The sequence below is a fragment of the Acanthopagrus latus genome, chromosome 21 (assembly GCF_904848185.1).
Source record: "Acanthopagrus latus isolate v.2019 chromosome 21, fAcaLat1.1, whole genome shotgun sequence".
In the NCBI taxonomy this organism is placed as follows: Eukaryota; Metazoa; Chordata; class Actinopteri; order Spariformes; family Sparidae; genus Acanthopagrus; species Acanthopagrus latus.
The window spans coordinates 17199524-17214473 of NC_051059.1; positions in this window are offsets into that span (position 1 = coordinate 17199524).

A 14950-nucleotide genomic window follows, 5' to 3' on the forward strand; every position below is an offset into this window, starting at 1 on the left:
CTTGCTTGCTTCCCCTTCTTGCTCTTCATTTGGCATGCTTTTTGGCAGGCACCTCAATGCACTGCACTCCAGGGTGGTACAGATGATAAAGGGAGAGAGAGGCAGAGAGGGAGAAGGGTAGACTCGTCGTGTGGAGGGAGGGAGGAAGGTAAAAGTGTTCCCTTATCAGGAGCTGAGAAGCAGCAGCCTTTTACCTGGGATGTGCACCTGCTGGTTCAGTGTGTTCTCACAGAGGCCGAACCCCCCACAATGGTACATCTGGATACACTTGAAACACGGAGGCTAATTACTGGAGTATTAAAGTGTTCTTGTCTGGTATCACAGAGATTTGTCCGCACAGCACTCTGCAGTGGCACAGCGCCGGATTTTCACACATTTGGAGGTCAACCAAACTAAGCTCAAGGCATCCAGCCACATGTGCAATGAGACACCAACTTTGGGGAGATAGAACTTGGATACAGGAAAATGACTCATCTTAAATTAAAACAACAGTTCAACATTTTGGGAGAATGCAAGAGATGACTTTCTTATAGGGAGTTGGGTGAGAGGATTGATATCACTCTCATATTTATGTGCTAGATATGTAGGAGGTGGTTAGCTTATTTTAGCATAATGACTGGCAACGGGGAAAACAGCTAGCCTGGTTCAACCCAATCGCTAGATGATAGTTCAAAGATCATGTTTTGGCTTTCCTGGTTCTGTTTCCACAGAAAACAAACAGAATTGTCCCAACGTCTTGTTAAGAATATCTGGCCTGGGGTTACAAATTGTCCCAATGTCTTGTTTAAAGTGTCTAGTTTTGTTGCAACAACGTGCGAAAAAAATGTTGTGACGTCTCGTTAAAAATGACCAGTGGTTTAGCTCTTTCAAATGTTGAAACATCATCTTGAACAGTAGTCTCTCGCTTGCCAACCATCTCTCCCAGCTGTTAGTACAGTAAGTATATAGCTGCTGCCAGTTATCAGGCGAGGTTAACCTGAATAAAGACTCGACAAAGATGGAAATAGCTAGCCTGGCTCTAAAGATCATTAATTAACCGGCCTGTTCTCACTTCCAATGCATTAATTACAGCAGTGGCCTTATGCCTATAAGGCTGAGTGTCATTTTTTTCCTTTTTTTCAAAGCAAAGTATTATCTTTTCCTGAACCTAACCGAGTAGTTTCTGTTTCTGAACCTAACCAAATGTTTGACAGCATTAGAATCATTCTAAAAGTCATAAAATATGAACCAGTCAGCACACTTTCTCCTGAAAGTCTAACTAGATGCTGTACTTATGGCTGCTAACTTGACAGCGGAGCCCCTCATGTTCCAAGCTGGTGCTAGGGGGGAAGGGTAGAGCGTCATAGTTTAAAGGCGTTGACTGAACTGCCAAATTTGACAAGTTGGGAGTGGGAATGTGTTGTAACTCACATGTTGCATTGTGTTTGATTCATCTTGTTCCACTTCCATTTTTGTATGAATCAAACAAACCTGACATAACTTTTTAGAGGCTTTTTACTCCCGTTTCCAGTCTTTGTGCTAAGCTCTGCTAACTGGCAGTAGATCCATATTTACCATACAGACATGAGACTGGTATCAAGCCTCTTATCGCCCTCAAGAAAGTGAATAAGCATATTTTCCCTGAATGTCAATGTAATTGATGAAGGTAATTTTGTTTCAGCTCTAAAGGTAGTTAATATGTTCTTCATATGTCTCTGTATCAAACAATATCTCTGCAGGGACTGATTGCCCTCTTGTCCCTCCTGTGCGACTGAGCCCCGAGATGAGAGCTATTGTAGGGAGCGTTAATGCAAACCAGATGTTAAACTTGTGTCCTCAAAATGAATGGGCCTATTGGGAAACCAAGGCAAGTCTCTGGGGACATTCCACTGGAGGCTAAGCTGATTGGTTCATATTGAAACAACATGGCCAAGATAAACTGGGATTTCAAGAAAGGGGGTCTCTGGACGCCGGAGTCTAAAATAAATCGTTAGGGCTAAAGGAGGAGCTTAGCTCATCCTCTAAGGAAAACAGTGAGTTTTGCAAGTGACTGACACACATGATGACTGTGGCGCCAGTCAACCTCAGTCTACGGCCCAGTTGTGGGCTGCATGGGAAGTGGGGAGCATCAGGGGCCATGCTTCTTTTGTGCTGATGTCACAAAGCTGCAGGGTATTACTTTTTCCAAATTGTTGTATTTATTTTCCCCTCACGACTCGACTGCTTTTGGCAGGGAAAGAGCCAGAGCCGAAACAGTCTTGTAAAGACAAAGATTTACCCCTATGATCACACATTTTAAACGCAGCTCATTTGTTTAATCTCGCATAAAGGCATCAAAGGAATCATGTGTGACTTGAATCTAGAATTAAAGATACATCTTGATCTGTTCTTCTGTTTGAGATAGCGCGCGCCAGAAAATATCAGTTTAAATAGATTTTCCCGGCTGATTATTTAAAATAGTTTTATCTCAAAGTCCTCGTTTTCATATTTTCAAGTTTTAACCTTTTATTTATGAGTCACAAAAACAGTAATAGTCTGTACAATGTGTAGTGTGAAGTGCTACACTGTCGTGACCGAATGTAACTAACTACATTTACTCAAGTACAATTTTGAGGTGCTTGCACATTTCCATTTTCTGCAACTTTATACTTCCATTCAGATACAGTTTGTTTTAACTACTGGCAATCCGATAGAAAAAAAAGAAAAATGCTGAATATGAGATCCCATAATAATTTACCGCCACTTTTTACTTAAGTACACATATTGCTAGAAAATACTTCACTTTTCGGAGTTCGCTTTGTATGTGTTTTCAATAGTTTACTGTTTGTTTTTGGGTACATTGTTTTTAACACTTTGGATCCTTTCAACACATAGATATCAGCTAGCCACACACTAATGTTAGCTCACTCTGGCTCTTTTTTTTTACTTGATGATTGGAAGTGCTGCCAAATATGAAAGTGACCTCACTGCTGTGCAGAGCTTTTCAGGAAGTTAGCTAGGCTTGCTGACAGGCTAATCTCGCTAGTTAAAAACACTTAGATTGATTATCTAAATGATCAAAAATGCTTTATACAAAAAGGAATGGCAAAGCTTTACAATAAAACAATATCTACAAAAGTAGAAACAGAAAAGTTAAGTATTTATGTAACTAACTTGTCCCAGCAAGAATAAGAATACATTTTATTTGACTTCTATTAATCAGCATGTATGGTGATTCTCATTAAGTCCCATCAGCATCAGCAGTGAGGAGATGATCTCAACCACTGGTTTTGTCTGTTGCTGTCACAACACAGTTTGTTCTCGCAGAGTGGAAGTCCAGTTGTTTGGACCTCCTGTGGGATAAAAAACAAAACTCTCAAGGTCACAGTAGTGGCATTTTAATTACCATCAGCCCAGCCGCAGAGGTAATTGCTGGTGCCATGTCCTTCGGTACTGCGAGATGTCAGGCTTCACAAAGAAAGATCTAAAAAGAGAAGCACGCTTTCCACACAATAGCGGGAAAAGCAGGAGTGCGGCGGTGCTTTCCTCTGTCAGTGGGCTGGTCGGCCTGTTTTGTAAGCACTTCCATCCTGTGAAAGCCCCTGGTAGACCTCCACCTGCTAGCTCACTACTAGTCTGCTGCAACTTCTCAGGGAGAAGCGAGCCAGCCTCTCCCCCTCATTTCACTGGCGCCAGCGCTCAATGGGCCCTGCACTTTGATTATTTGTGTTAACAGTTAATTTAGCACCACAGACACATGTGCCAAAGCTGGCTTCACTTCCTCATGCATCACCAACAAATGTGACTTTTATGAGTTCCTTTTCACAGGGCCACCCACCCCCCACCCCCCACCCCTCAACTCTCTCTCCTAACCCTCGGCGGACTCCCCACACACACACACACACACACACTCACCCATGCAGACACCAATCTCCTCACCTCCTCTCACCTCTCCTCGCTCCCTCCTCCCCCATCTCATTTTCCTAACCTCCCGCCTCCACTCGCTCATTTCGCTGGTTAAGCCTTAATCTCTTCCACATCTTGCCGGCAAGAGTTATTTCTGGCTCCTCTGTTCCCAATGTTTGCATTTATCAGGAATACATTTCATGTCAATTTATTCGTCGGTTAAATACCACAAGAGAGTCACTCTTTGGGAGATTTTGAGCTGCAGTTGAAAAAGAATGCTTATCCCCCCCCCCCCAAAAAAAGAGGGACCTCTCAACAATTTCTGACAACTTTTTCCATTTTGGATCTGAGCTTACAAAAATAACTTCTAAAGGAGGGAATTAAAGGAATAACTGTTTCATACAGTAAGCTCACTCAGAAAAGACATTACAAACCACAAAGAATGCATACCTTACTGCGTGTGATGAGAAACGGTGCTATCGTCCAGACGCCCGGCCGAGGACGACCATTTCTACAGACTTCCAGATATTAAACAAACCTGAGAGCATGACCCGCACTTTTTTCGGTGTTAGGTGACACAAAGATATAATCTGCCTTTATGAAAACCTCTACCCTCAATCCCAAGTGGAGCCACAGTCTGGTGGGTAGTGGGAAAGGGAGCTCAGAGGACTTTGTCAATGCCTAGTTAGCTTCGACATCGATACTTACAGACTGGGAAAGAACAGTGCTGAGGGAGCACAAACTAGCCGCACACCGATGAGCTCATGCCAGGACTATGCAAGCAGAAGGCCACAGGAGCCATGGAAATATTTGGACATCTATTTTGCTCCCCCGCTTGTCTGTAGCGCAATCCAGTGCATCATCTTTTGTGGTTGCAAGACACGTTTTCAAGTGGCCAGAGGCAGAACCTTAAAAGGTCGGTCCTGCATTTTTTTTTTATTGTGTGACTGCATTTCAACCACTCAGCAGGAGCAAATTGCGACCGCATCCCGACACCGCAGATTCTTCTTCATTAATCCCCCATCCGTGCCATGTAGTCTATCACTGCTGGAGCATTGATTCATGCACAGTGGTCCGCAACAGCACGGCCCTGCTTTCAGTCAGACCGAAATGGTCACTGCTGGTATCCCGAGGCAGTGTTATATGTGGTGAAAGTGCTCCTGGAAACATGAGAAAATCTTATGTAATTGCTTTTTGCTTTAACATGAGCGCACACAGGGTCGGGGTCTCTACGGTCAGGCAGCTTACTGAGCTCACAGAGGTGCCGTAAAATCTTTCATTTGGATTATATTTCATCTCTTAAGAGGTTCAAGTCTCGGATTTAAACTAACAGCAGGTGAATTAAAACACTTTATATCAAACCCTGTATTTAGCATTTTTAAGCAGTACATAAACGACTAATAAATGGTTTATAAAGCTATAATGCAGTAGTAAACAGCCATGCCAACAGTGTGGTGCTAGGGTGGGGAATGTTGGTCAATCAGACTTGTCTAGACTGAAATATCTCTGTAACTGTTGAATGGATTGCTGTTTTGTGCTGACAGTGATGGCACCCAGTGGGTGAATCCCATAGAGCCCTGCAGGCTGAGGTTAGTTTAGCATGGTCCTGGTTCCCTTGACAGGACAATAGCATTTTTCAAGTTCCAACTAAACTACAAGCTTACTATACACATTTTATCATAAACTGATGAATCTACAAGTTAAAGTTAGAATAAGAACGTCCCCAGCTGTCCGCAGCAACGTCTGCGGTCATTTAGGGGCCATCCAGACGAGAACGCTCTTTTGAGAAAACGCACATGTACTGCATCGTTTTGACCGTCCGTCCACACGGATCCTGAAAACGCAGCGCCTGAAAACGCCACTTTTTTGAAAACGGTGGAAGAATCCGAAAACGCAGCCTTCCTGTTTCCGTGTGGACAGCGAATCCGTTTACTTTCCAAAACAATGGCGCCATCGCCCCACCCCTCGACCTCCTGCCTCCGACCTCTGAACCCCGCGACGTCTCATAGCAGCAACAACAACAACAACAACAACAACAATGGCGGACTACATACCCGTGTTCGTGCCACAGAAAATATTTAGCCTTTCTTGCTACTTACTCGCCTTGTAGTTGAGTGTGAGTCGCAGCAGCAGTTCGTCCTCATTATCAGTCCACACCAACGATTCTGGTTTCCTTGCACTAGGCATTTTCATCTTCTTCTTGTTGTTGTGTTCGGTTTCTCCGTCTACTGTCTGTTTCCAGCGCGCAAGCTTTATGTGCATGCTCCGTCTTTTCTTCTCCGTTTTTGGTGAATGTCAAGCGCCACCTAGAGGCAGGGAAGATGAACTACAGCGTTTCCGGTCGTTTTCAGTGGGTCGTATGGATGCAAATACTCTTGGAACGATGCCGAGGAAGACGGAGGAAAAAAAATATCGTTTTCGTCCGTGTGGACAGCCTCTTAGCCACTCGCAACATGCATGTTGTCATTAGCATTTAGCTCACAGCACCACTGTGTACAAGCAGCCTCAGTCGCTTATGTGGCTGTGAATGTTTAGCCTTGATACGTGTTTATTAATGCATTCATCAGGGTTTCAAAGCATCTGTAGCTTAGTAGCTCATTATGTTAACCAGGTTAGCAACTTAGCATCATTTAGAAAGCTTCCCCACCCTAAACCACTTATGTTCCTTTAGGCAGGTAACTGCAAATGACCACATCTAAGCTAACTGTGAATCTCCTACACTGAGAAAGCTTTTTTACACATTAACGTCTGTATTTCATACATACAAACTCACAATCACTAAATTGATAGCTGCTGTACAAAGAATGAACATTTCAATTAAAATGATGTGACAGAAAATGTGCTATTGTAATGACTCTTCTTTACTGCTAGCTAACATTTGCTTGCTAGCTCACAGGACACGCTTTGTTAGCTTAGAAGCTAAGAAGCAAAACTGTTTGATGACAAATAAACACTGCAAGTTTTAACTAATGCAGGTGTAACATTCAGATATTTATTTTAAACTATCTTGTGAAGATATCAGATATTTATTATAAGCAGAAAGCCTCAAATCTTGTCATTTTTGAGAATACATATAAATTGCAAGCTTGTGTTTCCTTGGTCTACATTGTAGTGTGTTATAAATAATTTATTATGGGTTTATACTGCTTTCCAATGCTAAACAGGATGGCTAAAATAAAGAGCTACTGTGCATTCTTCTGAGCCTAACCAAATGCAGATCTCACCCTCTGGAATGAGGAAGGAAAACCTGTGAAGAAGCAAGACAAAATGCAATCTTCATTCTCATTCCCATCGCACACAAAAGGTGAGAGGATGACAAAGTCTGTCCTCGGGGGAAGGAGCGGGGGGAGGGAAGGCACAGGGGAACAATCTCAGAGACACTCGGCTGACCAGGCTTCTGCACACAGCTCCGGGATTCCCTCCTCTTCCTTCCCAGTATTGTCTCACATCCTGCAGGACCCGGCTCTCCTCTGCGGCCAGTCGCTGCCACAATAGCATCAGCGGGCAGCGGGCACTGAGGGGTGACCAGAGGGACACCAGCAGTCAGCCTGACAGGATGTGACACACTTCTCTCAACAATTAATGAGTACAAAAGGAGCGGCTGACACGACATGACAGCTTAGCGTGGCACTTCAGGCCTTAATGGCTCGCTGAGTGGCATCTTCGCACCCGGCCATCACGCGCGGAAACAAAAATGGCCAATGATGGCAACATGGAAAGCGCTTGCTGGAATGTTTTATTCAGCAGGAGGTCACACTTTGGAGAAAAATCACACTGCAATAGGATGAGAAAATGATGAACACGCTCAGTGTTGGAATGTAGTGAAGTACAGTACATCTACTCTCATAGTGTGCTTCTTACTTTGATTGAGTATTTCCATTTAAATGACACCCAACTGAAAATATTGCACTTTTTACTACATTATATTTGTTTGACAGCTAGAGTTACTAGTTTTGTTGCAGCTTAAGATTTTTCTTTCTTAATAAAAGACAAACTACACAACAGTATACAAAATAGCTAATATTAGCTTCACCTCATGGTACAACATAGAATACTGTAATCACAGTATATTTGTCTAATTTCAAGTCCAAAGAATCTCTTGAAAGTAATAGGAGACATGTGATGCTCGTTTCAAGGCTCCTAATTTTATTTTGGGTAACTACTAGAAAAGGTTTACAGGCATTCATGGTCAAGGAACACAAGTTATCTCTGTCTGAATTGCTCTGTTTTAGCTCCTGTCTCTTTAAGGCCCCCACAGTCTCCTCTGATTGGTTAGCTTGCACTCGCCTGAGCCAGCACCGCTAACAACAGAGCAGCTGTGCTAAATTACTTCTTACATGCCAAACTAGCTGCCATGCATAAGTCTTGCAAATGTGTGACAAATGTGGAAAGGAACAAAGCAAAATAGGTTTCCATTGATCGGAAACATAACCACCTAGAAAGTAGCATTTCACTGAGATTAATAGAACTTTTTTTTTTTTTTTTAACCTTTTTGTTTTTCAATTCTAATTTGACTTGTGTCATTGGTAGAGGTCAAGTCACAGGTTGGCCAAGTCCAATCCAAATCACCTAGTTTCCCCCAAGATGCTAAAGTCTTACTTGCGGTATCCAGTCTCAAGTTATTTATCCTGTCAAATCAATTTGCAAATCATCCAACCCGTCGTCTGGAGTCAACATCGCTTCTAATATATGTATTCTAACTTTGATACTTGACTTGTATTTTGTGCTAACACTTACGGTATGGCCTAAATCTGAATGCTTCTTCCAGGAAAGCTCATTGCTGGCTGGAGCCATAACATGAATAACTACGACATCTGTGATGCAACAGCAAAGTCTTCCCAAGTATGATCAAATGGCAAAGGAAGACAGCATTGCGACGAGTAAGTACATCGCAAAGTTAGTTATCTGTCATCGTATTTGTAGGGGAGAAGTTTGAAGGACCACACGGAGATAAAACATTCAGCAAACTAGTATTTATATCCTCTCTCCCCAGTGACTTCTCTGGCCTTAGCAAATGAGCAAAAGAGCTGAATTTCTGCCTCCTCTGGCGCTCACCGACTGTGAACAGCAGCTTTCTCAATATTAATAATAATATTACCGATGGCACCACTGAAAGAGAGGGATTAGTGCTCATACTGCTGAATGAGAAGTCACCGCTTGGCTGGTATACATGTGGGATTTGACTTGACTTTTCTTTAAACACAGCAAATGGGAAGCCAAAAATCTTTTTCATTTAAGAGCAATTAAGTGGATCCCAGAATCACTGGCTCCAGCACGCCGCCGAGGCTTTTTTTTTTTTTCCCCTGGTTTTATTACCCATTTCCTCTCCCTTGCGCCAGCAGAAGGAATGCTCACTTTTCTCTCACAAAGCCACATTTCCAACGCCAGAATCACACAGGGACCACCATGATTAAGTGCAAGCCAGTGCTTCCCTAAACATGTGAGACATTACAGACCCCCCTCCTCCTCCTCCAAACACTGGAGAAGTGTTGTGTTCCAACATTTATGTGAAGTAATTAAAAACATCCACCAGTAATTTAATAGTTCTCACCAAGTAGAGACATGAAGTCTACACAGTTTTTTCACTCTGTATAAATAACTTGGAATGCAGTGAGTACACAGACACACGATTTGGTCTCTCTCTCTCTTTTTTTCCCCTTCTTCTTCTTCTTCCTGCCTTTTGCAACATTTTGTAAGAAGCCCTGTTCTGTGTCACTTTGACCCGACGTGAGGTTGCGCAGTCACAAGCGACACTCTGACTTTTACAGATGCATGTTCAAGATAGCGTGATCCATATATCACGCGCTGACAGCACATTCAAATCAAAGCCTCCCCAATAACTTGAGACTGTCATATTCTCAGAGCCTTATAGTCTAACGTCAGTGAGCATAAAAATGACCCCGGGCTGCAGCGGCGTATCCGAATGTGGATGGCTCTGTGGAGTGCATGTCAATAGCCCAGAGAGCCGGCGCTGCGGCAGACATGTGTTTCCAATCGGTTTCTTTTCTCACAGCGAGAGACAAGGCCATTCATTTATCTCACTGTAAATACAGCACTTAAACACTCAGCAGACACACTGTTCTCCAGGCCCCTTAAAGAAAAATTGTTCATGTAGGGAATTAACTTAAAAGCTCACAGTGTCGTTGTTACTGAGTCTTTTTTTTTTTTTTTTAATAATGCATTCTCTGCACCCATTTTTGAGCTCCTGTAAGTTATATCTATGCAAAACGTGGTTACAAAATCTAAGCTGGTTAAAGGGTTAGTTCGCCAAAATAAAGCAAAAGAAAGTAAAAAGAAGAGGAAATTCAGTGATTATCTACTCACTTCCAGTAGATTATCAGTGACACAGCATTCTCCTAAACAACGTAACATTATCGGGACTTATGAATGTAAAAAAAAAAAAAACTAGCAGCTAAGCTAAGAGTGTTAGCATATGCTACTGTCAAAAGTTGGTGCACTAATTTTGGGGCTGCCAGGGGGACTTGAATTATTACTGACCAGATCAGTTGTATGGAGCAATTTTAAGTTGGTTTTGTTTTGTTTTGTTTTTTATTAAATTACATTTTAAAACAAGCCCACACCTACTTCAGTTGATTAGGAACTAACACTTTTAGCTTGGTGGCTACAGTCAAGATTTCGGCTTTAAAAAAGGTCTCAATAACGTCTTATCGAGTCAGTCAGGGATCTTGGCGCTTCCGTTTTTTGGGGGATTTCGTTGGACAAGCCGCATGGAGCCACTTTACCATGTGTGTGTTTTCGGTCCTCAGCTACTTCAGTTGTTTAGGGGAATGCTGGAACGCTGTTTTGTTTTGAGGCACCAGAAATGTTTTGTCGGCCACAAAACTTCACCCAACTCCATCGATGGTGAGTCGATAAAGACTGAATGTTAATCTTCAGCTGAACCTCTCCTTTAAGTTTTAGTGACGGTATTAACACAAACAGACTACACTGCACATTTCATTACACATGTTAAATTACCGTGTTATTGGATGCACATCCATTATCTAACACATGCACCTGTCACTCTGGCATATATCATCTACCTGGATATGATACTGTACATTAGATTGCCCCACTGCTTTTGTTCCCTTTTAATTATTGGCTGCATTGCTGTCCAAATCACATTTAACACTTGAACAGCCCATTTCAAAATTGTCACAACTGCATGTAAGATACTCTCTTTGTATACTTGCATACTTGGTTAATAGCACATTCTGATCGCACCAGTGCTGTAATACATGGTCAGCTCTGTTTATACCAAATCCTCTATTGGTTATTTTGGCTGCATGTTTGACAGTAATCGGGGTGAGAAGCGAGCGTGGCTGTAAAGACCCTGGAGAAGGTGAACAACAAATGTAATTTATTGAAAATTTAAGCCGGGTGCCCAGTTTTCCTGTTTCAAGCTGCTTTGATGACTCAACCTGTTCAAAGCTTGAAGGTCAGGGGGGAAAACACTTAAGGCCGCGCTGAGCAACATCTTTTTATTACTTTATTATATTAACATTTGATCAAAGAACTGCATGTGATGTGCATGAGGTCACCCACTGCGATGAAGCCACAGAGAAAGTAGGTCACAGCAGAAAAAAGCTTTAATAAGCCCACACAGTGGTGGTGAACATAACCAGAGACGTTGTGTGAGAGGTCACACACCACTTAAAGCATTCTGATGATGAAGGTCGGAGCGCCTGAGATGGTGCGACACTTCGCCCCTGAAAGTCAATTGTCTGCTTTATCACATAAACCTGGAAAAATATTAACCAGTTGTGTTGCTGTCTGGTTCAGATTCAGAGGACGGTTTTAACCAAGGAAGATGAGGTTATTGAAACATCAGACATTTCAGCCTTTACATTCATTCATGTGCTCTGGTGGGATGAGCTGATGGTGTCACATCATGTCACTCTCGATTGGAAGTTGTATGACATGAGGGGAAAAAAGCAATTCATACTTATTCTGGATGAAAGTCACCACTTTTTAAGTTTAAAAAAAAAAGATTTAATCAGATTTGACCAATGATTATGTAGTTTTTACGTCTCAAGTGAAGTTATGGCTCTCTCCCCATTCGTTTAGATAGGGCCCTGGTCTTGTTAGCTTGAAATTTCTGGCCAAGGGCATTGCCAAGATGGCTTCCAAGTGGTAAGACTTGCCTAAACGGACTTTGACATAACAGAACATTTACTGTAGTAGCTAAAGACTCCCGCACATGCTGGCAAACTGTAGTACCAACAGCACAGTTGGCTTCCATTGAAGGACAGAGCCGTACACTTACAGCTCAGTGCAATACATAATATTTACAAACAGACACACTGAGTGTCTCAGGACCAGCTTCTTCTGAGGTTGAGGAAACTCATTCCCAGACTGAAGAGCTAGCATCACAGATATGTGCTAGTCAGGGTTTAAATGTGAAACATGTAATAATTTTAGTTCGAAAACATTTAAAAGTCACTCAAATCATTAACAGAATGTGAGGGAATAACAGTTTTGACGTCAAATCTAAGACGTTTATGCATTGTGGTGCACTGAAGTTAGCATGCTAATCAGCTAGCTCCAGCCTATCCCTTTTCTATAACACCACTCCTACCCAGTCCAGACTACTAGTTGCAGGGCTTATTAAGCTAACTAGCTGACAGCATCTCCAGTTAGCAGTAGTAAGCGGTTTCTCAGATGATATGCTGCACCCTATTTGCATGAATTTGCGAGGCCAATTCTTGTAACTTTAATACCAATACGCTTGCTGCTTTAGGTTCTGTGGTTACGTTTGTATATCATCAAATTTTAAAAACCCCAGAATTTAAAAAAGAATGTTAAGCTCGGGTTTAAAGGAAACTTTGACTTTTATGTTTTTTGCCATTGTCTGGTGTTTGTTGGTTTGCCAGCATGATTACATAAAAACTATTGAACCAATTTCCAGGAAACTTGGCTGGAGGATGTGCCTCGGCCCAGAATAGACCACATTAGCTCCTGGTGCGTATCCAAATAAAGGGGCAGATCCAGGAATCTTTCTTCGTCATTGTCATTAATTTCTCCATAAGTTTGTCACAGGTCTTGATGAAAAAAATCAGGTGTATGTAGGTGGCCGGTGTGAATGACTGAGTACAAAAGGGGACTGTTGGGCCTTGGCGGAGGTATGCACTCTATTGAGTGCCATTCTAGTTAGACAATTATGTACTTGTACTTGTGGTGAGTTGGTAAGATATCACCTTGCCTCTGAAACTCTTTCATCACACACCACCATGAAACTTTTTTCTATTTTTTTTTATTTTCAATCTGATGCTACGGATTATATGAGCTCCTGTCTCTGTTAAACTCCACGTGTGAGTTATGGCGAGGATGTAAAGAATGGTAACAAATGGAGTTTCTCAGGAAGACAGACACATTCTCCCTTCAGTGGCCGTAAAGAAGACAAAGCCTTTTACAGTATCAACAGACGCAAGACGTGACCTTTTGGCCCCCAGGGGCAAAAGGTGAGAGCTCTGGGAGCAGAGGCCTGGTTCCAGCAGTCTGCCGGCAGACGAGACGTATGTCCTCCTCACCACATTCCTTCCCATCTTAGATCACCGTGCAGCTCTCCCTCGGCGTTCTGCCTTCAGTCCCTTCCAACCCAAAGCAATATAACTCTTTATTTCAGCCCGGATGGCACCTTATAAAGAAACCAAAATAAACGGGGAGGTTCAAGTGCAATAAGCTCGGTGAACTTCCAGCGCGGCCTCAGCTGGTGCTTTACTGCAGGTGCTTGAGTTTGAAATTCAGATTAGTCTGATGCGGCCGGAGGTTAAATAGGTAAGGATTTCATTCAAAAAGAGATGCTCCAAAAGAAAGTGTGGTTTCAGAGAAGTCTACTCTGGAAATACATGTGGTGAATAAAGGCATAAGCCAATGTAACCCGGGGCTGTGTCTTTTATATCTGCCGATGACTGTGCCGCTGAGCGAACTGGCTGCAACACAAGCCGCCTCTTATTTCATATTCATGACTTCCGAGAGGAGTGGAGGGGAAAAAAACACACACACACACACACAAAACAACGAGCGGGGAGAGTATAGCTGATGGAAGCAAGGCCCGTATACTGACTGTCACATCCAGAAAGTCAAATCTCGTCTTGCTCAGACTGAGGAAGAGCGAGGTCATCCTCCGCAAGCAGGCACTGACTCATCTCACACCCACACGCACGCACACCAAAAACTGAAAGAAGAAATCTTGCTCGCATTCAGAGATCTAATGGCTTCATAGTACAAACCCTAGTTATCTATCAATGTGCACAACCTCAATAGCCCCCCCCCCCCTTGTGACAACACAAAAGGGACACCAGCAGAGAGCCTTTGTGACAGTAGCCTACAAACAAGGCGGGCTCGTACTTCCCTGCAGCAAAACTGCAAAACGTCACTTTTCTAAAGAATAATGACAGCGTGCACAAATGGAGCCTGGAAGCATCACAGTGGCGCTTGCCTTTTCAGACAAGTCATGTCCTCTAAACAGGAGCCCCCCCCACCCCCTTCAACACACGGCCCCTTGTCAAGGACATACATGAGTGCAGAGCGCCCTCTAGGGGACAGAGCTCCGAGTCGATTGGACGTGAAGAGCGATTAAAGTGCAACACATCAAAGCTCACCCCAATGCAAATGCAGCGTTGAAAATAGAAATAGTTAAAACAAATGTGACTTTTTGATATGTAAATGAAGCCCAAGTGTTGATTTATTCCAACTATTCACAATCCATGTGTTCGCTTCCTGTGTTTCTGTGTTGCTTTTACCATTTGTGCACATGCGAACATCTCATTTACATTCATGTGAAGTAAAACATACTGACACAAGATGCCTTTGTGGTTCTTTTTATCTTAATGCAAGTCAGCTGTTTTGGCATTACACACAGATACAGAATGTGAACCCCAGTGACATCATATTTTTCTAAGGGGGGGGGGATTTTTTTATTTTTTTTGAATCATCACCAACCCAGATCTCTCGCCGTGCTGCAGTGACAGTGTTAATGTGGTTTAACGTGGCAGACAGACGTGTACTCATCCCAGGACCCAGAGACAAGCTGCCTGGAGTCAGGCTCTGCTGAGGCTGGGAGGGGTGGGAGATATACTGCCAG